The sequence below is a fragment of the Balaenoptera physalus genome, assembly GCF_965194825.1.
Source record: "Balaenoptera physalus genome assembly, chromosome: X".
NCBI lineage: Eukaryota > Metazoa > Chordata > Mammalia > Artiodactyla > Balaenopteridae > Balaenoptera > Balaenoptera physalus.
This window is the reverse complement of record NC_138903.1, coordinates 120,765,589-120,788,250: the sequence shown is the minus strand read 5'-3', so window position 1 is coordinate 120,788,250 and position 22,662 is coordinate 120,765,589. Positions and strand designations below refer to the sequence as shown.

The window sequence follows — 22,662 nt, the reverse complement described above, 5'->3', positions numbered from 1 at the left end:
GGTAGTGGGTGAAGAAACTATATTTTTTCTGTCTGCTCCTCTGGAAATGCTCTTTCTGAATGAAATGAGTGTATCAGAGAACTGTGTCCCTGAAATGCACCTCAGACCTCCTAAGCTCAGCTTCTTTCAGTTGCACCTCAGCACTTGGCGCTGGATCGCCCATGGAGGGCTCTACTGGAGCTCTTCGTCAGAAGCCTGTCATCGTGTTGATGGGAGGGATGGTTTTGTTAAGAACTGTCCACCATATCCCATTCTATACCCTTTAGAAGAACCCACGGGAGGGACGCTGTTCTCTACATCCTCATTGCCAGGAAAAGCTGTGTTTCTTATGAGCAACTAATGTGTTTTCTAATTTATGGACATTTGGAATTTTGTTATTCAATGGTCACATCCACTGAAGAACACAACCATAGCTGCATATTAGAAATATCCCCACTCTCAGGAAGTTAATTTTTCTAGGGTGAGGATAATTTCCCCAAAGCCCTGCTCCCTCCCTCTAGTGATTGAGCAGACAACGTTGAGGATCACTGTTACAACTGATTGGGTCTAATTGCTTTGGCCACTGGAAAGCTTAGAATCTAGTTTGGGTCGTTTCTTTAAAAAAAATTTTGTTTTTCTTTTTAGCCGCACTGCGTAGCATATGGGATCTTAGTTCCCCGACCAGGAATTGAACCCACACCCTCTGCAATGGAAGCACGGAGTGTTAACCACTGGACCGCCAGGGAAGTCCCTAGTTTGGGTCGTTTTCTGACATCTAAATAGGACTTCATGATGTGTAGTTCTGAGTGCAATTCTGATCTACACTTGATCTTAGTGACACATTTTGATTTACCCTTCCTCAATTTCTTTACCTATTTTTAAAAATCACACATTGCCAGGACTTCCCTGGTGGTGCAGTGGATAAGACTCCATGCTCCCAATGCAGGGGATCTGGGTTCGATCCCTGGTCAGGGAACTAGATCCCACATGCATGCCGCAACTAAGAGCCCACATGCCGCAACTGAGACCTGGCGCAACCGAATTAATTAATTAATTTTAAAAAATCACATTGCCATTGTGTATTTATTGGGGCTGTTTTGAATGATCTTCAGAATGAGGCAAAAGATGGATTGGTAGGTGGCGAGATGATGGAAAGACAGACCAGTGCCATACAGTGTTTATAATGGGTCTCTTCACTGCCATGGGATATTTTCACGCAATAGATACCACAAATGGCACTGCACTGGCCATTCTTGATGCAGAGACAATAGCATACGTTGTCCTTGGTGATGGTATTATAAAAACATGCCCATACATCTTTTACTTTATAACTGAAGAGGAATGTTACCAATCTTTAAAACATTGAAACAAATAAATTTAAGAAATAATTTTTAAAAAATTTTATTTATTTTTGGCTGCTTTGGGTCTTTGTTGCTGTGCGCGTGCTTTCTCTAGTTATGGCGAGCGGGGGCAACTCTTCGTTGCGGTGCCCAGGCTTCTCATTGTGGTGGCTTCTCGTTGCAGAGCACGGGCTCTAGGTGCGTGGGCTTCAGTAGTTGTGGCACGCGGGCTCAGTAGTTGTGGCTCACAGGCTCTAGAGTGCAGGCTCAGTAGCTGTGGCACTCGGGCGTAGTTGCTCCGCGGCATGTGGGATCTTCCCGGACCAGGGCTTGAACCCATGTCCCATGCATTGGCAGGCGGATTCTTAACCACTGCGCCACCAGGGAAGTCCCAGAACTAATGTTTAATTCCACCCCGCCACACATGCACAACATGAGAAAAACATTGATTTTTTTCAGAAAACCAATCTGTCCTCAGAGGGCTTTACATTAAGCAGAATAAATAGAAGGAGTAGAAAAATCAACAAAGCAAGTATTTATGAAAAATCAGCCCAGTATTCAAGGCACTTGAAATTCCACATTTGCCACCTGTGAATCATGGCGACCGAAGAATAAGCCATTGGCTTTAGTGCCTTCTCAGTGTACTCCAGACACCATGGCCTACAAGACCTTCTGAGAATGGGCCCCTGTTTACCTCTTCAGCTCTCAAACCATCTCCCTCCCCCCACTGCCCCCTGCACTGCCAACTTTAGTCATAATGTACTTTTTTCAGTTTCTAGAACATTCTCTTGCTCCTGGTCCTTCACACGTACTGTTCCCTCTGTCAGGATCATATTCTCCCCCTCCTTTCCCCATTCACCTAGCTAACTGCCCTCATTCTTTCCATGTTTCAACTTAGATGTTTCTTCCTACTGGAAATTCTCCCTGAGTGTCCAGACTTGTTTCCCTGCTGGAGCTTCTTTTCCTGTTGGGCTATTTCTCCTACTGAATGGTGATCACCCGATTAACCTCTGTCTCCCCTCCTAGAATGTAGGCTCCAGGATACTGTCTTTGTCACTGAATTTCTAGCACTTACCACAGTGGCTAGCACAGAGTAAGTACTCAGTATGTGGAATTTGCTATTGTGATTATAATGTGTGTATTTCCTTGTTTGGAAGGCACTTGGTAAATGTTGATAATGCTGAGAGGAGTGATTTTTGGAGCAGGACAGTCATAATCGTTCAGGGAGAGAAGACAATGCTCAGACAGCATGTGGACTCTGTAGCTGGACATTCCTCTCCCCTGCTCTTGAGACATTATGTGAGGGATAATAAGACATGCAGCAATGGAGAGAAATCAGCTCTTCCAAAACTAACTTTCACTTTTAGTTAACACTTGCTCCATGCAAGAAAAGGTCATATCAGTTGGGAGCTTGACTGTTTCCAAGATGACTGACTATTTCCACAACTCGAAGGGGCTTCTGGGGCTTTACCCTGTGCTGCAGTCATTTGGTCATGAAGTAGATGGTGCCTGAAATATGACAGTTGTGGGTAGAAGCACAGGAGTGGGTGTCATGAAATGTGCATTTACGTGACTTTTTTTGCCAATAAGATTTCGTGTATTTCCCTGTGAGAAAGCAGGTGTGTGTATTGGAGGGTTCTTTGGAAGCGAAATTTCTTAGCTTTCTGTTACCTAACAGTGTTCCTTTGGGCAAGTTGGTTGATCACTCTTAGCCTTGATTTCCTCGTCTCTAAAATGGGACAGTAATGTAAGCCTCATGACCTCTGGTGAAAGTTGTCTCATACCTAGTAGGTGATTGATAAAGATTTGTTAAATTCAAATGTCCAAGAAAGATATACCCCCATTGGAATGAATAAGTCTGAATGTTCTGGCTTTTTTTCCCCTTTCTTTCTCAAAGTTTGTGCATGAATTTAAACACTTTTATTGTTATTATTAACATTACTTATTTACACAGTACCTTTCTTCAAAAAAGATACAGAAAAAAGAATGTCATGTAACTTACCTTTCCAAATAAAATTGATTTGTTTAATAAAGCAATAACTGCCAGAAACTCCAGTTTTGCTCTGCTTTGATGTAATCCATATGCAGACTGAAAGTTTCCCTGCAGAGCTGAGGGGAAAACGAAGGCCCACAGATCTCTCCAAATTAGCCCCTGAATATCAACCACATTTCTTTTCGAGTATAATCAGATACTCTGACTCTGGTCTTCTAATTATTTCACCAGGCCGGGGAAGGAGAGCTGACAAATAAGCCCGATTCTTCCTTGGCTTCACAAAATTTCAAAAAAGAACAGAAAGTCCATTGAAGTCCTCCTCTGTTCTTTGAAATGTGTGCGATCTCCCTCCTGAGACTGCAAGGTTATTGAGTGAAGCCAGGAAGGTGGTAGAGAAACGAGTAAAGAAACATCCATCCATCCCCGTTGTCATGGCTCCTCTGTCATTCAGACCCCAGGAGAGCAGGAAGCGGTGAGCGGCAAAGTGCAGATATGAGCTCCCACTTGCTGCTGCCAATGTATCAAAACTCCTTAGGCTCCTCGGCAGCTTGGCTGATGCCTTCCTTCCTACCTATGTCTCCCGATGTCTAAGCCAGGTCCTCCTTTGTCTGTGGCTCTGAGGGTTCTTCTTCTCTTTCCTTCTTGGAATGTCTTTTATGCCATTCACTCTCAACTTCTGGTGTAACCTAGCTAGGAACACATGGCAAGCTCATTTGGTAATTAGGTACAATACAGAGACCTAAGGCTACAGGAGAGTATAGAAGGAAATGGGCTCTCAGAGACCACCCTCAGAGCTACACTTGGTTTTCAAACTCTTCTCCAAAGACCCTATAGTACACTCTGTAGGGGTATCCAGGGCTTCAGAGGGAGGAAGTTGGTGGGAGATGGGTGCTAAAGAAAGACTGTGAACGGACAAGGCTGTGGGGAACCTTTCGTTCCTTTGACCAGAGACGTTCTCTTTTTATCTGCAACCTGTATTTGACATCAGCATGAGATTTCATTTAAAGAAATGATTTTATGGCCAAAATAATTTGTGGGGGAAGCATTTGCTCAGCTCTGTTACATATCCATACAAGGGTAGGGACCTACTGATTGTGAATTGTATTTTTTATACCTGCTGTGGTTGCACAGCTGCATTTTCTGTCTCTCCAAGTGGAATGGGAACTTGTGAAGACCAGGGTCTTTATGACTAGACAACTCATCAGCTCCCATTGGACACAGCTCTGCTTTCTTTATAGATTGGTTGCTCCTAAATTTTTTTGTGTCATCTTTTTTGAGAATCTGATCAAAGTTGTAGACCCACTGCCATGAAAAATGCTTGTAAACGGTACAACTTACATATTCTTTCAAGGAATTATGGTCCCACTGAAACCCAGCCATGCCCTCTGAGACTAAGAATCCCTGCAGGAAAGGCGTCTCTTGATGGACCACACAAACTGTTGGGGTAAATGTTCACTAAGGAAACATTTTCCCCTGATCATTAGAACTGCCCAGTATTGGAACAGGCCATTTCATGAGAGAATGGTTGATTACTTCACATGTACAGATGCTGGCTGGCCAGACGGGCAGGGTGGCATAGTGGAAGAAAGCGCTGGACTTGACAGCAGCCAGACTGGGCTTTAGATCCTATTGTTGCCAATTCCTACATGTTTCCTTGGGCAAATCACTTAACTTATCTGAGCTTCAGTTTCCTTATCTGTAAAATGGGAATAGTGCTACTGCCTTCTTTATAATGACCTCATAGGGGTGTTGTGAGGAGTTAATGAAATAATGCATGCAAATCATTTTTTGATGGAATAGAGTAGTTGGTCGAAGATCAGTTCCCTAAAACTTGTTGCGGAAAGGGCACCTTCCTTGTGTGGGAAATTGAATTAGGTGTTCTGTAAGATCTCTTGTGATTCTGGTTTATCTTTTCCGCTATTTTTGTTGAATAATCTAGGAACTGTTATCCTCTTGCTTTGGATTTACCCTCAAACAGGCTTTGTGACTAGAATCTTGAGCAGTGATTGCTTTTCACCTCAAAGGTCAGCTTTTAAAAATGTCTTTAAGCTATCTTCAGCTTCTTTGAAGACATTTTACATCTTTATTGTAAAGTGGCTCTGCGTGCCCCTTAGGAAGGTGAGGAGACTTTGACCAAAACTTCTGACACGTTGTACTCTGTAGCCAAATAGTCTAGGGAAACACACATTTATGAGGAGATCGAGTAAGCTTAGAGTTTGTGATCTGATTTGATTTTAGACATTTAAATAAGTCAGCCAAGAACAGTTCCAGAAACTTGATCTTCAAAATGGTTAACTTTTGACATGCCTGTGGCACCTAGTTTCCAAAGATGGCATCCAGATGAACAATGCTTCCTTGTATGTAGGCCCTCCCTTTGAACCTGGGATGGCCTTTGCCCGTTAGAATTTGGTGGAAGTGACACTGATGACTCTCTAGACTAGATCATAAGAAGCCTTGGGGCCACACTGGTCTGAGTCTCTTTCAATGCTCATTCTGGGAGAAGCTAGGTACCAGGTAAGAAATCCAACTACTCTAGTTCCTCATGCTGGAGGGAGCTCAGATAGTGAGTCCACGTGGACAGAGAGAGAGCGATGTCTGACCAGCGCCCATCTGCTCCAGCTGTCCCGGCTGAGGTGCCAGACACGTGAGTGAAAAAGCCATCTTGGGCATCCAGCCCAGGTGAAACTTTGGAGGACATCAGCCTCCGTCTGACTGTAGCTGCCAGAAAGACCCCAAGTAAGTACTCTTAAGTTAGCCCAGTTAATCCACAGAACTGTGAAATAATGTAGTAAATTGTTGATTGGAGCCACTAGTTTGGGTGTGTTTTTTTTTTTTAATAGTGATGCATAACCGAAAAGGATGCCTAAGTCACACACGGGGGTGGGCAGACACAAACATTGGTGAATTGCATGTAGCTGCCAGCAGAGTATCTGGTAGGATTGTTGGAGGACCTGTGGCTTCCTAGTGAGAGGGCCCACGTTGGTTGCCATTGACTCAAGTTGATGAGCCTTAACCCTCATCTAGAATATCACTTATTATTGGGTTAAGACCACTGGGGCAAGAATACAACTTCTATCTCTCCCACCGGACTCCTTGGTATCCAGGTTCATCCCTTCTTTCTTATTTGTAAGACAAGTTCTATTGAGGATTCTGTACTCTTGTTTCCCCAAATTCCTTGCCAGGCTTGCCTTATGCGCTTGTCAAAACCAGGGTTGGCAAAGTAGAGCCTGAAGGCACACCACTAACTATTTTTTTTTTAAGTAAAGTTTTATTGGACCTTGCCCATTTGTTTACATATAGTCTATTGCTGCTCTTTCACTACGATGGCACAGTTGAATAGTTGTGACAGATGGTATGGCGTGCAAAGCCAGAAATATTTACTATCTGACCTTTGCAGACAAAGTTTGCCCAGCCCTTGTCTAAACCACTGAGCTAATTGCTTGATAGTATTTAAGATTACGTGCAGTATTATATGTAGACTGAATCTGACAAGTTGACTTCATGATGATGTCCTTCTAATTTCATCTATTCTGGGACCACTAAGCAGGTAAATTCAGCCTCAGCTAATGTATATTAAGTACCAACTATGCACTAGGTACCTAGTGCTTGGGTATGTGTTTTCTTGCATATTATTCATTAATGCATATAATAATCCTATGAGGTGGATATTTTGTCTCCACTTTACAAACCAGGAAATTTCAGACTTGGAAAGAAAAAATGATTTCATTAAGGTCATATAGCTGCTAACATGATTGACCTAGGATGTGAACCCAGCCCACAGGCTCCAATACTGTGTTCTTTCTCCTGCACCAGTGCTTTTCACATTTTTATTTTATTGATATATTATGTATGTGTATATGTGTGTATGTATGTGTGGGTGTATATGTGTGTGCGTGTGTGTGTGTATGTTTGCACTTATGTGTCTGGCAGCAGAACCTTCTTTTACTCAAAAAATGCTATCCATGAGCCTGATGTATATAAAACAGGTTAAAGTAGAACTTCTTTGATCATACTCCATGGTCAATCCTTCCTCCGGGCAACACACACACACTCACGCACGCATGCGCGCACACACACACACACACACACACACACACACACACACACACACACACACACACACACACACACGTTTACTTCAGCTTTCACCTAAACATAGCATGGACCTTCTCGGGACCTATACTGAGAGATGGAACGACAAGAGATTTCGGCCATGATCATTTGGTCTTCATCTTTCTCATAGCACAGGTGTCTGATTGCTCTTTTGCCACAATGCCAGTGATTCCCAAGGCATTCCGCACAATTGCAAAAGAAAAAAAAAAGTCAAGGATCACTATATTTGTTTATGTGACTGCTTTCACCACTGCAAAGCTTCCAATCTCCCTAGCCAAATGAAAAGTAAATTGAAGGGACTTCCCTGGTGGTGCAGTGGTTAAGAATCCACCTGCTAACGCAGGGGACATGGGTTTGATCCCCGGTCTGGGAAGATTCCACATGCCGCGGACAACTAAGCCTGAGTGCCACAACTACTGAGCCTGTGCTCTAGAGCCCACAAGCCACAACTACTGAGCCCACGTGCCACAATTACGGATCCCGCACGCCTAGAGACCGTGCTCCGCAACAAGAGAAGCCACCGCAATGAGAAGCCTGCGCACCACAACGAAGTGTAGCCCCCGCTCGCCACAACTAGAGAAAGCTGGCGCGCAGCAACGAAGACCCAACGCAGCCAAAAAAAAAAAAAGTTCCTTTAAAAAAAGAAAAAAGTAGACCTCTACTCACCACCAGTCCCTCCCACTCCCATCAGGAAAATTGCACAAGCCTCTTAGATAGCCTCATCCACCAGAGGGCAGACAGCAGAAGCAAGAAGAACTACAATCCTGCAGCCTATGGAACAAAAACCACATTCACAGAAAGTTAGACAAGATGAAAAGGCGGAGGGCTATGTACCAGATGAAGGAACAAGATAAAACCCCAGAAAAACAACTAAATGAAGTGGAGATAGGCAACCTTCCAGAAAAAGAATTCAGAATAATGATAGTGAAGATGATCCAGGACCTTGGAAAAAGAATGGAGGCAAACATCGAGAAGATGCAAGAAATCTTTAACAAAGATCTAGAAGAATTAAAGAACAAACAAACAGAGATGAACAATACAATAACTGAAATGAAAAATACACTAGAAGGAATCAATAGCAGAATAACTGAAGCAGAAGAACAGATAAGTGACCTGGAAGACAGAATGATGGAATTCACTGCTGCGGAACAGACTAAAGAAAAAAGAATCAAAAGAAATGAAGACAACCTAAGAGACCTCTGGGACAACATTAAACACAACAACATTCCTGTTATAGGGGTCCCAGACGGAGAAGAGAGAGAGAAAGGACCAGAGAAAATATTTGAAGAGATTATAGTCGAAAACTTCCCTAATATGGGAAAGGAAATAGCCACCCAAGTCCAGGAAGTGCAGAGAGTCCCATACAGGATAAACCCAGGAGAAACATGCTGAGACACATAGTAATCAAATTGGCAAAAATTAAATACAAAGAAAAATTATTGAAAGCAACAAGGGAAAAACGACAAATAACATACAAGGGAACTCCCATAAGGTAAACAGCTGATTTCTCAGCAGAAACTCTACAAGCCAGAAGGGAGTGGCATGATATACTTAAAGTGATGAAAGGGAAGAACCTACAACCAAGATTACTCTACCCAGAAAGGATCTCATTCAGATTTGATGGAGAAATCAAAAGCTTTACAGACAAGCAAAAGCTAAGAGAATTCAGCACCAGCAAACCAGCTCTACAACAAATGCAAAAGGAAGTTCTCTAAGTGGGAAACACAAGAGAAGAAAAGAACCTACAAAAACAAACCCAAAACAATTAAGAAAATGATAATAGGAACATACATATCAATAATTACCTTAAATGTAAATGGATTAAATGCTCCCACCAAAAGATACAGAATGGCTGAATGGATACAAAAACAAGACCCATATATATGCTGTCTGCAAGAGATCCAGTTCAGACCTAGGGACACATTCAGACTGAAAGTGAGGGGATGGAAAAAGATATTCCATGCAAATGGAAATCAAAAGAAGGCTGGAGTAGTAATACTCATATCAGATAAAATAGACTTTAAAATAAAGAATGTTACAAGAGACAAGGAAGGACACTACATAATGACCAAGGGATCAATCCAAGAAGAAGATATAACAATTAGAAATATATGTGCACCCAACATAGGAGCACCTCAATACATAAGGCAACTGCTAACAGATGTAAAAGAGGAAATTGATAGTAACACAATAATAGTGGGGGACTTTAACATCTCAATTACACCAATGGACAGATCATCCAAACAGAAAATTAATAAGGAAACATAAGCTTTAAATGAGACAATAGACCAGATACATTTAATTGATATTTATAGGACATTCCATCCAAAAACCTCAGATTACACGTTCTTCTCAAGTGCGCACGGAACATTCTCCAGGATAGATCACATCTTGGGTCACAAATCAAGCCTCAGTAAATTTAAGAAAATTGAAATCATATCAAGCATCTTTTCTGACCACAACACTATGAGATTAGAAATCAGTTATAGGGAAAAAAACGTAAAAAGCACAAACACATGGAGGCTAAACAATAGATTACTAAATAACCAAGAGATCACTGAAGAAATCAAAGAGGAAATCAAAAAATACCTAGAGACAAATGGCAATGAAAACATGATGATCCAAAACCTATGGGATGCAGCAAAAGCAGTTCTAAGAGGGAAGTTTATAGCAATACAAGCCTACCTCAAGAAACAAGAAAAATCTCAAATAAACAATCTAACCTTACACCTAAAGGAACTAGAGTAAGAAGAACAAACAAAACCCAAAGTTAGCAGAAGGAAAGAAGTCTTAAAGATCAGAGCAGAAATAAATGAAATAGAAACAAAGAAACAATAGTAAGGATCAATAAAATTAAAAGGTGGTTCTTTGAGAAGATAAACAAAATTGATAAACCATTAGCCAGACTCATCAAGAAACAGAGGGAGAGGACTCAAATCAATAAAATTAGAAATGAAAAAGGAGAAGTTACAACAGACACCACAGAAATACAAAGCATCCTAAGAGACTACTACAAGCAACTCTATGCCAATAAAATGGACAACCTGGAAGAAATGGACACATTCTTAGAATGGTATAGCCTTCCAAGACTGAACCAGGAAGAAATAGAAACTATGAACAGACAAATCACAAGTAATGAAATTGAAACTGTTTTTAAAAATCTTCCAACAAACAAAAGTCCAGGACCAGATGGCTTCACAGGTGAATTCTATCAAACATTTAGAGAAGAGCTAACACCCATCCTTCTCAAACTCTTCCAAAAAATTGCAGAGGAAGGAACACTCCCAAACTCATTCTATGAGGCCACCATCACCCCGATACCAAAACCAGAGAAAGATACTACAAAAAGAAAATTACAGACCAATATGACTGATGAATATAGATGCAAAAATCCTCAACAAAATACTAGCAAACAGAATCCAACAACACATTAAAAGGATCATACACCATGATCAAGTGGGATTTATCCCAGGGATGCAAGGAGTCTTCAATATACACAAATCAGTCAGTGTGATACACCATATTAACAGACTGAAGAATTAAAAACCATATGATCATCTCAATAGATGCAGAAAAAGCTTTTGGCAAAATTCCACACCCATTTATGATAAAAACTCTCCAGAAAGTGGGCATAGAGGGAACCTACCTCAACATAATAAAGGCCATATACGACAAACCCACAGCAAACATCATTCTCAATGGTGAAAAACTGAAAGCATTTCCTCTAAGATCAGGAACAAGACAAGTATGTCCACTCTCACCACCATTATTCAACATAGTTTTGCAATTCCTAGCCACAGCAGTCAGAGAAGAAAAAGAAATAAAAGGAATACAAATTGGAGAAGAGGAAGTAAAACGGTCACTGTTTGCAGATGATATGATACTATACATAGAGAATCCTAAAGACGCCACCAGAAAACTACTAGAGCTAATCAATGAATTTGGTAAAGTTGCAGGATACAAAATTAATGCACAGAAACCTCTTGCATTCCTATACACTAATGATGAAAAATCTGAAAGAGAAATTAAGGAAACACTCCCATTTACCGTTGCAACAAAAAGAATAAAATACCTAGGAATAAATCTACCTAGGGAGACAAATGACCTGTATGCAGAAAACAATAAGACACTGGTGAAAGAAATTAAAGATGATACAAACAGATGGAGAGATATACCCTGTTCTTGGATTGGAAGAATCAACATTGTGAAAATGACTACACTCCCCAAAGCAATCTACAGATTCAGTGCAATCCCTATCAAATTACCCGTGGCATTTTTTACAGAACTAGAACAAAAACTCTTAAAATTTGTATGGAGACGCAAAAGACCCCGAATAGCCAAAACAGTCTTGAGGGAAAAAAACGGAGCTGTAGGAATCAGACTCCCTGACTTCACACCATACTACAAAGCTACAGTCATCAAGACAATATGGTATTGGCACAAAAACAGAAATATAGATCAATGGAACAGAATAGAAAGCCCAGAGATGAACCCACGCACCTATGGTCAACTAATCTATGACAAAGGAGGCAAGGATATACAATGGAGAAAAGACAGTCTCTTCAATAAGTGGTGCTGGGAAAACTGGACAGCTACATGTCAAAGAATGAAATTAGAACACTCCCTGACACCATACACAAAAATAAACTCAAAATGGATTAGAGACTTAAATGTAAGACCGGACACTATAAAACTCTTAGAGGAAACCATAGGAAGAACACTCTTTGACATAAATCACAGCAAGATCTTTTTTGATCCACCTCCTCGAGTAATGGAAATAAAACCAAAAATAAACAAATGGGACCTAATGAAACTTAAAAGCTTTTGCACAGCAAAGGAAACCATAAACAAGACAAAAAGACAGCCCTCAGAATGGGAGAAAGTATTTGCAAACAAATCAACGGACAAAGGATTTAATCTCTAAAATATATAAATAGCCCACGCAGTTCAATATCAAAAAAGCAAACGACCCAATCCAAAAATGGGCAGAAGGCCTAAATAGACATTTCTCCAAAGAAGACATACAGGTGGCCAAGAAGCACATGAAAAGCTGCTCAACATCACTAATTATTTGAGTAACGCAAATCAAAACTAGAATGAGGTATCACCTCACACCAGTTAGAATGGGCATCATGAGAAAATCTACCAACAACAAATGCTGGAGAGGGTGTGGAGAAAAGGGAACTCTCTTGCACTGTTGGTGGGAATGTAAATTGATACAGTCCCTATGGAGAACAGTATGGAGGTTCCTTAAAAAACTAAAAAGAGAATTACCATATGACCCAGCAACCCCACTACTGGGCATATACCCAGAGAAAACCATAATTCAAAAAGACACATGCACCCGAATGTTCATTGCAGCACTGTTTACAATAGCCAGGTCATGGAAGCAACCTAAATGCCCATTGACAGTTGAATCTATAAAGAAGTAGTGGTACATATATATACAGTGGAATATTACTCAGCCATAAAAAGGAACGAAATTGGGTCCTTTGTAGAGACGTGGATGTACCTAGAGACTGTCATACATAGTGAAGTAAGTCAGAAAGAGAAAAACAAATATCGCATATTGACGCATATATGTGGAACCTAGAAAAATGGTACAGATGAACCGGTTTGCAGGGCAGAAATTGAGACACAGATGTAGAGAACAAACGTATGGCACTAAGGGGGCGAAGTGGCGGAGGGGTGGTGGTGGCGGTGTGATGAATTGGGAGATTGGGATTGACATGTATACACTGATGTGTATAAAATGGATGATTAATAACCTGCTGTATAGAAAAATAAAATAAAATTAAAAAAAAGTAAATTGAATACAATTGTTTTTTTAAAACCCTATTTTTAACTTGGTGTATCCATATAATGGTGTTTTATATATACATATTAAAAATTATGTTTGTAACGCTATTTAGTGATGTGGAAACTATAGGATAATGCAGATAAAAATTGCTCTGTATACACTGTGATCTCAGCTTTGCATGATGTATTTGGGTGGCAGTATGTGTATTAACTCGCTCACCTCTAGTCAAATAAAATTGGAGAGACCCATGACCTCTGGGTGGAGGGGTTCTGTGTGATGGTTATTGTCTGCCTTTTGTCCATTCTTTTGAAAGCATGTAGAAACAAGTCAATTTGCGGAGAAAATGTATCTGCATGTACTGTGTTGTGACACTTCCTGCTGTTGTTCCAAAAATTGGAGATGAAATGACTGGCCTGGAAGAATAGAGGCATGTTGGTTCCTTAGTTCTTCCTCTTTGAGTCCTGCATTGTCCTTTCACTCCTTGTCTGCCTGCTTTTTTCAGCCTCTTTATTTACAGTGACATTAAAGAAAGGGTACAAAAGGCCCTTGGCCTTTTGTTTAGCATGTTTAAAGATGTATCTCTCTTTATGGCTTGTCAGTATTGCGTGAAAACTTGACTTGAAATAAACCTGTCTGTAGTTTGAACAAAAGAAGCACAGATGTTAATTGGCTTCCTGTGTTTTAAATGTCATCATCATTGTGTTCCTCTGGATGTAAACTGAATCCATGCAGCAAACCACAAAGTGTGAATGAGATTATATTTAGGCAGATGAATGGCTTGAGACACTTAAAGACTTACAAATATGTCTTTAGGACTCATGGAAGATAATATGTGACATGCTGTATTCCTTTGGACTAAAAGTATCCTACATCATATTGTGTATTGACTACGTAGGGAAGTTTTTAAACATATTTTTAGGAAAATGTAAAAAAAAGCTGTATGCTATTATGGGAAAATGTTATAAATTAATGCCACTCTCGAAATACAAAAGATCAGTATCACATTCTGTGAACATCTCTGTATCCGTTAGATTGTAGTGACAGTACATTTTATAAGGTCTAAGGAAGCTTACATAAGAACAAATATTTTCCCAATACAATCAAATGCCACTTTGAATAAGGGGCATATGGTAGAAGAGATGCAATGGATATGTGTAATGTGTGCTAAATTTGTGACTGCCTTGGGCCCTACCAAAGCCACACTAGGTAATTTCACTTGACAGCGAAAAAAGAGGAGCTAAAGAAATGTGGCAGTTTCACCTCCTGTGTCTATTCACAAACTCCCATGGTGACCTCATTAATCTTGAGGGGGTCGGGGGCGGCGCGTGAAGCTCTCATGCCAGAATGACTGCTTACAAAAATCAAATTCCAGTCCGTCTGCCACTGGTTTTCTTGATGTTGGTGTTTGATACCTTTATAAAGGGGTGTGCTAAGGTGCGCCGGATCACAGCTGGGGGAGGAGAATGTTGACGGCCCGCTGGTTGGAACAGCAGCACATGTGTCCCGTGCATGCCTTGCCTGCCAGCCACGGGAGCTCAGGCTCCAGCTCTCCCAACTCTTTGGTGCTACTGGTTCTCATCATACTGCTGGCAGGAATCATGGAGAGAGGAATGGAGGCCACCCCTGGGCCTCCCACCAGAGACGGTGGACTGCCATGTCGTCATGTGCATGCTTGGGTACATATGCCAGGGGATACTAATCTCTGGCCTTGATCTGAGTATACCAGACAATTTGTTGGGCTGATGCTTTACTTGTCTTGACTAACTATGAGTTTTTGCAACTGACCAATTGTTTAATGGCCAAGGACACTCAATGACTTTAGATTTGGATTCAGCAAACGTGTATCATTTGACTTGCTGTGTACCGGGCATGGTTCTGGTCTCTCCAGCCCCTTTATCTCATTTAATCGTCATAAGATTTTGAGGGTAATGTTCCTATTCTCATTTTTAAATGATTAAACCAAGACCCTTTCTGCTAACCCCCGCTATGGCTCTCCTTGCTTTAGGGGTAAATATGTTAACGTTTTTATAAATAAAATTATATCACGTAATGTGACATGATGATAAGGCCATCATCTTTTAAAAGATATATATCATTGCTAAAAATCTCACCTCGCACTGACAGTTATAACAAGGACATGTCACTGGTGAAGTGGTGTGAGGGCTGGGAAGTTGGGGCAATAGGAATTGGAATCCAGTGAGTACCATTGAGTCTACACATGTCAGGGCCAGTCCTGAATCCTGTGGCAGACGTTACAAGGAGGCCATGAGTCAGATAGGTGCAAGCAGAACCAGAATGCGTTGTCGTGGACGCCAAAAAAGGAGGAAATTTAAAGATGGAGCAAGTGTTTCAACACTGTGTGATGTACAAGAGACTTCCAGAAAGATAAAGCCTGCAAAGAGCCCCAGGCTTTTGCATTTGGGAGGTCAATGCTGACCTTCCCAAGAGCCCCTTCTATGAAGTGGGAAGGTCAAGGCGCAGATGAATGAGGCGTCAGTAGGAAGTGAAGGAAAGGAAGACCGTTAGTGAGTAGTTTGGTACTTCTAATGGTTTTGATGCGGCAGGGAGGGGAGAAGGGAGTGGCTTCTTGGGGACACATCCTTACAGGAGGGTATTTTTTAAAAATTTTAAGCCATGAAAAGACTCTAGCATAACTATAGTTTGAAAGGAAAGGGCCTTCATGGAGAGAATGGTTTGAGATCTAGGAGGTGACCTGAGGGCCAGTGTCCAAGAGATGACAGGAGGGGATGTGGACCAAGGCACAGGGTGAAGGATTGCCCTTGAACTGGATGGGGGACCTTCCAGTCCTCATTCTTGAGGGAAGAAAATCAGGAAGGATGTGATTTGTAAATATTTATGGTGGAGATGGAGAAAGTTAAGGAGAATATAGCTGAAAGCCTCAATTGTGTTAGTGAAACGGGGGCAAGCCAAAGATTGAAATTGGAAGGGGCAGGGACTTTTGAGCAAGGTAGTGAAGGCTTAATTAACATGGTCATTGAGGAGAATAGATTATGGACTGAATAAAAGTATAAAGGGTTGTTGCTGAGACTCTAGCAAAGGTTGGAGATCATGAGTTTGTAATGTTGCTAAACTGCCCGGTTTGCATGACTTTCTCTTGCTGGGTGAATCTGTAAGGGTAGATTGTAATATTGGAATTTGGGGTGGTGGCCGAAGGACAGTGGTGGAAAGAATCTGAGGGGGCTGGAGGGCAAGTAGCTTGGATTTGTAACCGTCCGATCCAGGCAGGGTAGGGATGGAAGTGAAGACAGAAGTCTGGTAGACGCGAAGGAAATGCAGGTCTCTCGAGGATGATGTCAGGACTTGGGGTAGAGAAGGAGGTGATAATCCATGAACTAAAATCGTTCTGAGTAGGTCATGAACGTGAAGAGTTATTAGGCGGCACAGAGAGGTAGATAGCTAAGAGGCAAGCATTTCAAGAGACCAGAGATTTTTATTTATTTATTTATTTATTTATTTATTTATGGCTGTGTTGGGTCTTCGTTTCTGTGCGAGGGCTTTCTCTAGTTGCGGCAAGTGGGGGCCACTCTTCATCATGGTGCATGGGCCTCTCACTATCGCGGCCTCTCTTGTTGCGGAGCACAGGCTCCAGACGCGCAGGCTCAGTAGTTGTGGCTCACGGGCCTAGTTGCTCCGCGGCATGTGGGATCTTCCCAGACCAGGGCTCGAACCCGTGTCCCCTGCATTGGCAGGCAGACTCTCAACCACTGCGCCACCAGGGAAGCCCCGAGACCAGAGATTTTTATATGAGAATTCAGGAATGATGAACATGGTGTCGGGTTAGTAAATAACAGGGCCAGATCTCCAATATTCCTATTTTGTGAGATATGAAGAGTAAGTGGAAGAGTAACCGGTCTTCACTTGAAAGCCTGCTGGGAAGGCAGTGTCAACAGAAGATACTTAGGTTCCAGTAAAGGTAGGAGTTGGAGGAGCATTCTGTCAAGCTTCTTCTTCCGTGGTCTTGAGGAATCAGAGCACACATGGGAAGGTTTATGGGCAAGGGCAGCACAGGGGGGCGAGAATGAGACTGTAGATGAGGAAGGGGCTTACATTTTGGTTAATGACCAAGGATGACGGGTATGGGATGGAAGAATCATTGACATTTTCTAGCCTCAGGTTGGTGCGTGAGGCCAATGAGAAGGTTTATGGCACTTCTTTGCAGCCCTGTGAGTTGTAGAGAAGTGAGTCATGGGTGAGAGGTCTTGGAGTCCAAAGCTTGAGGTTAGATAAGGATCCCAAATTTCAGGGCTTAGTACTTTGTCAATATTTCATATCAGGCTGACAATTTGCTTCAATACAGCTTTATCTTTGACCAGTGGTATCTTGAGGACACTATTCGTTCTTTAATACTCTATCTCCTGGTTGCATTTAATACCTTTTGTTCATTTATTTGTGCCTCTGCCTTATTTCAAGGAGTCTGTAAGGCAGGTATTCAGTGCTGTGAGTTTCCTGGTGTGAAGCGTCAATGGAATTGACTGGGAATGTGTCATTAATAATTTGGGAAAGCTTTTGACGGGATTGATCTGGCCTTTTTCCCGCCCAGTTTTTGGATATTCTGTGACCTAAAAATATCCCCATAAGATTATAAAGTGAATGTAATATTCAAATTATTTACTTTGCAACAGTCTTTAAAAAATGGCCTCCAGGGAATCCCCTGGCAGTCCAGTGGTTAGGACTCTGGGCCTTCACTGCGGTGGGGGGGAGTGGAGAGGCAGGCGGGGTTCAATCCCTGGTCCAGGAACTAAGATCCTGCAAGCCGCACGGAGCTGCCAAAAGAAAAAAGAAAAAAAAAAAAGAAAGAAAGAAAAAAAAATGGCTTCTAGAGAAACTTCTCACCAAAATGATGTTTGGGGCACTATGTTTGGATTTCACTAAGTACTGCTTTCCTGCTGCTTAGTGGTATGGCTGTATGACGTTCTTCTGTGGGTTCACTGATGTCACCATGGACAGGAGAATGAGCCCATCAGGGAAAACAAAATATTTTTTTCTTCATGTTCCTAAGCCCCAAATGTTTAAAATCAGTGTAAACATTTAGAAACTCTTCAGAGTTCCTTATGATCAGATGCCATCGATACTCTGACAAAATGGCGTTCAACGTAGTATTATTCCATTGATTTACTGTATTTATTTAACTCCTCTCCTCAGGCTATTTATCTGGGTTTTGTTCGTTTTTCTGTAATTATAAATCATGTAGGTATGAACATCCTTGAGAAGAAATTAATCTTGCACACATTCATGGTTACTTAAATACAGTCTTAGAAATATAATGGCTTAGAAATATAACTGTCAAAGTGGTTTCTCTCCTCCCTCCTTCCTTCTTCCCTCTCCCTCCCCCCATCTTCTTCTTTCTTTCTCTTTCTCCCTGTCTTCCTGTTGAGGTTCCTTTATGCCTTTTTTCTTACAATTTACACTTGAAATCTAATTTATCCTTGTGATTATGGTGCAGTGGATTTGTTATCAGATGTGTTACTGATTTAGACCAAGGGTTAACAAATTCCAGCCGACGGGCCAAATCCAACCTGCCTCCTGTTTTTATATGGCTCAAACATGCTACTTGATCAGGGAGAACAATTCCCATAAGCTAAGAATGCTTTTTACATTATTTTTTAATAAATTTATGTATTTATTTATTTATGGCTGTGTTGGGTCTTTGTTGCTGTGCGCAGGCTTTCTTTAGTTGCGGCGAGCGGGGGCTACTCTTCATTGTGGTGCGTGGGCTTCTCATTGCGGTGGCTTCTCTTGTTGCGGAGCACGGGCTCTAGGTGCACGGGCTTCAGTAGTTGTGGCTCACGGGCTCAGTAGTTGTGGCTCACAGGCTCTAGAGAGCAGGCTCAGTAGTTGTGGCGCACGGGCTTAGTTGCTCCACGGCATGTGGGATCTTCCCGGACCAGGGCTCAAACCCGTGTCCCCTGCATTGGCAGGCGGATTCTTAACCACTCTGCCACCAGGGAAGTCCCGCTTTTTACATTTTTAAATGATTGAAAGACGTATAAAGAAGAATGATGTTCTCTGATATGTGAAAATTATATGAAATTTAAATTTCATTGTCCATTAGTAAGATTTGGAGTATGGCCACACTTATTTGTTTCTGTATTGCCCATGGCTCTTTTCGTGCTCATACTATGGGTGAGTTGGGTGGTCGCAACAAAGACTATATGGCCCCCACCATGCCTAAAATATTTACTGTCTGGCCTTCTGTAGAGAAAGATTGATGATTCCTGATTTAGGCCAGAGGGCTTTAGAAAGTTATTATAGGTAATACACCAATCCTTTATTTTGATTCCAGAATAATTTGCTTTTATGCTCTAGTCTATGTATATTGTTAATCCATGCCCCTGTTTCTTCATCTGTAGAATGAGGGTGATTATAATGGCAATCTCATGTGGGTTTTGTGAAGAGAGAATGATTTAATACATTTGAAGTGCTTGGAATAATGCCTGACTTAGAACTGATAAGCACTGTCACTGGAGAGCTTGGCAGGTGTTCCATTAGAAGCTGTGCCATTTATTTCGAAGGAAGGAAGTCCAAGCTTGCTTGTTTTGGTGATTTTCATATATGTTCCACATGTATGTGCCTTCTAAGACCATTGCAGATGCTCCCTCATGTGGCTGGCGTGGGAATTGTTCTCCCTGATCAAGTAGCATCTTTGGGTTGCTGGTCTTGGTAGAGATAACCTTGGGTGGTTGATTGTGGTCGGATATGTTTCACTTCCACTAGAAAGTCACCGTCAGCAGTGGATGAATTACAAATGCTCATACAATCAACGATTTATACAAAACGACGACAGGGAAGGAAATGATAAGAACTGGTTTGGATAAAGAGTATATAAAGAAAGAGAAGAGGTACTTGACAGAGTAGAGGCAGACAAAAGGGGAAATTTTGGAATGTGATGAGTTTAAACTTTAGCTAGATTTAGGACAATCATTTTTCAAATGGTTGTGTATTGTGTGCTCCAAAAAAGAATGCAGCAAAAATTATATGGAAAGTAGACTTTAAGTACACTGTGTTAAGAAATGACTTCAGAACCCAGGGTTGCCATGTAACCAAAGTTTGGTCATTATCCTTTTTATATAACTTGTTAGGTGTTTTCTGTCTTTTTTCCACATCCATCATTTTTCTTTCCTTTCGTACCAAGACTAATTCATTGTTCTTCTTCCTATTCCTCCTTTTGCTCCTGTCTCATCCCTGCCTTGGAAATCTCCCGTCTTCTTCATCAGTTATCTCCACTATGTCTCAATTAATCTTCAAACATTCCAAGTGATATTTTCTAAAGAAACTTTATCACAGGGTCCTCTTTGGTATTTGGAGGAATACAAGGCGGGAAAGCTAACATAGATGAAAGAGACCAGTCACTGGTGTCTCCTGACACAATCAGTTCTCAATCATCCAGATCAATGGAATGCAAAGTTAATACGGCGGCTCTTTTTTTTTTTTTTTAAAGTATTCACCTTTTAAGTATATACCATGCTTACTCTGTTCAACATATTTTAAATCCCATTACAATATTTTCTTTGACGTATGAATTATTTAGATTGCTACTTCAGTTTCCAAACACACAGCCTAGAAGGGCTCTCTCCCTCCCTCCTCCTCTGTTATCATTTGTTTTTGGATCTTGGGCTTTTGAAAGGAGCTTGTGTTCTTTTTTTAAAGCATTTCTTTGGAATTTTTAAGAGTTACTTTATGGCTAATATGTGATCAGATTTCCTTAATGTCCTGCGTGTGCTTGAAAGGAATGTGTATTCTCTAATCATTGAGTGCAGGGCTCTATACGGTTCAATTAGAGCAAGCTTGTTAATTATGTAGTTCGAATCTCCTATGACTGTATTAATTTTTTGCCTGATTGATTTGTCACTTTCTGAGAGATGTTAGTTAAAACTCTTCTGCTATAATTGTGGATTTATTGACTTTTCCTTCCAAGTATGCCAATTTTATGTCACTTTTTTTAAAAAAGATTTTTCTTTTTTTGATGTGGACCATTTTTAAAGTCTTTATTGAATTTGTTACAATATTGCTTCTGTTTTATGTCTTGGTTATTTGGCCGTGAGGCATGCGGGATCTTAGCTCCCTGACCAGGGATCAAACCCATACCCCTTGCACTGGAAGGCAAAGTCTTAACCACTGGACTGCCAGGGAAATCCGTGTCACTTATTTTTTAGGTTATATTGATATATTTGATGTGTATTTGATATATTTTATATGTAATCATTATATAATAAACCTCTTTAATTCTAATAAAATTAATAAAACCTTAAATAAGTACTTACCTTTTAGAAGTATTCTAATATTTAGGAGATGGATGCCTAAATATTTAACCTCCTGAAGTATATCTTAATTTTTTTAACTTATAAAAGCAATACCTGGTCGTTATGGGAATTACAAGTACTATTGATTTCTTTTACCTATGTATGCATTTTAACCACAATCCCATCACCCAGCCATAATCACTGCCAACGTTTTAACATAGTTTTCCATTCATCTCTCTCTCTATTTTTTCTAGTTGAGATCATATATAAAATGCAGTATTATATCTTGATTTGTTTTAATTTCATTTTACCATAAACATTTTATCATGTTATTATAAGCTCTTTATGGGCGTCGTATTGCCATACTCCTAACCACCAAGGGAATTAAAATGGATTTGGGGATACACTCAAATATACCTAAAATAGCAAATAGAACAGAACCAAATCGTGAAGTACAGAAATGAAAGAATATGACTTGAATATCAATCACATTATTTATACCATAGTTTAGAAAATTTGAATTGTAGAATTTCAATGATGGTTGCAGTCCTTGGGGGAAAAATACAAAAGGTGGAATTTAAGCTTAACATTGCTCTCTTCCTCAATGCTAAGTCAGCTCCATCTAATGAAGGTAGTAAGGCAGGCATGAAGCAGGCCCCGTAATACAGAAGAGGTGAAGGAAGATAGAGAGGCATCAGTAATGTAAAGGAAGACCAATCGCTTCACTCTGGAGAGAGGGGGTGATATGATTCACTAAAGAAGATGGGACCAAATTTTGGAGCACCTAGATTGTCAAGAGATTTGCTACTCCCTGGGCAAAAGAGAGATGCTTGTAGCTGTGTTGTTGCCACATTGAGAAAAGGAAAAAGGGAATGTTTATGTCTCCGTGGGTCATGCTGTCTCAATGACAAATCTCTCCTGAGAAGGGGAAGACATTGCAGAACCAGTTTAAGAAAGGAAAGTGAAAACCATTAGGCTGATTCTACTGGTGAACTTGTAATTCTAAGTAAGTAAAAACCATCATGTTTTATCCTTCTTACAAAGCTATGAGAAGGTATTAAAATTATCCTGATATTAAATAGGAAGGAACCAAGGCTTAAAGAAGTTAAGTGATTTCATATGTCCACACCACCAGCAGATCTTTGGGCATCTAGTTTGATGGTTTTTCCATTACCC

The 22,662-nt window shown here is 40.9% G+C and overlaps 1 protein-coding gene across 5 annotated transcripts in view; it reads left to right on the top strand.

Annotated features, from left to right (window-relative positions):
- The window catches only part of FGF13 (fibroblast growth factor 13), a 528,165-nt gene that overhangs the window by 177,757 nt on the left and 327,746 nt on the right, over window positions 1-22,662 (top strand). The window lies entirely within an intron of this gene.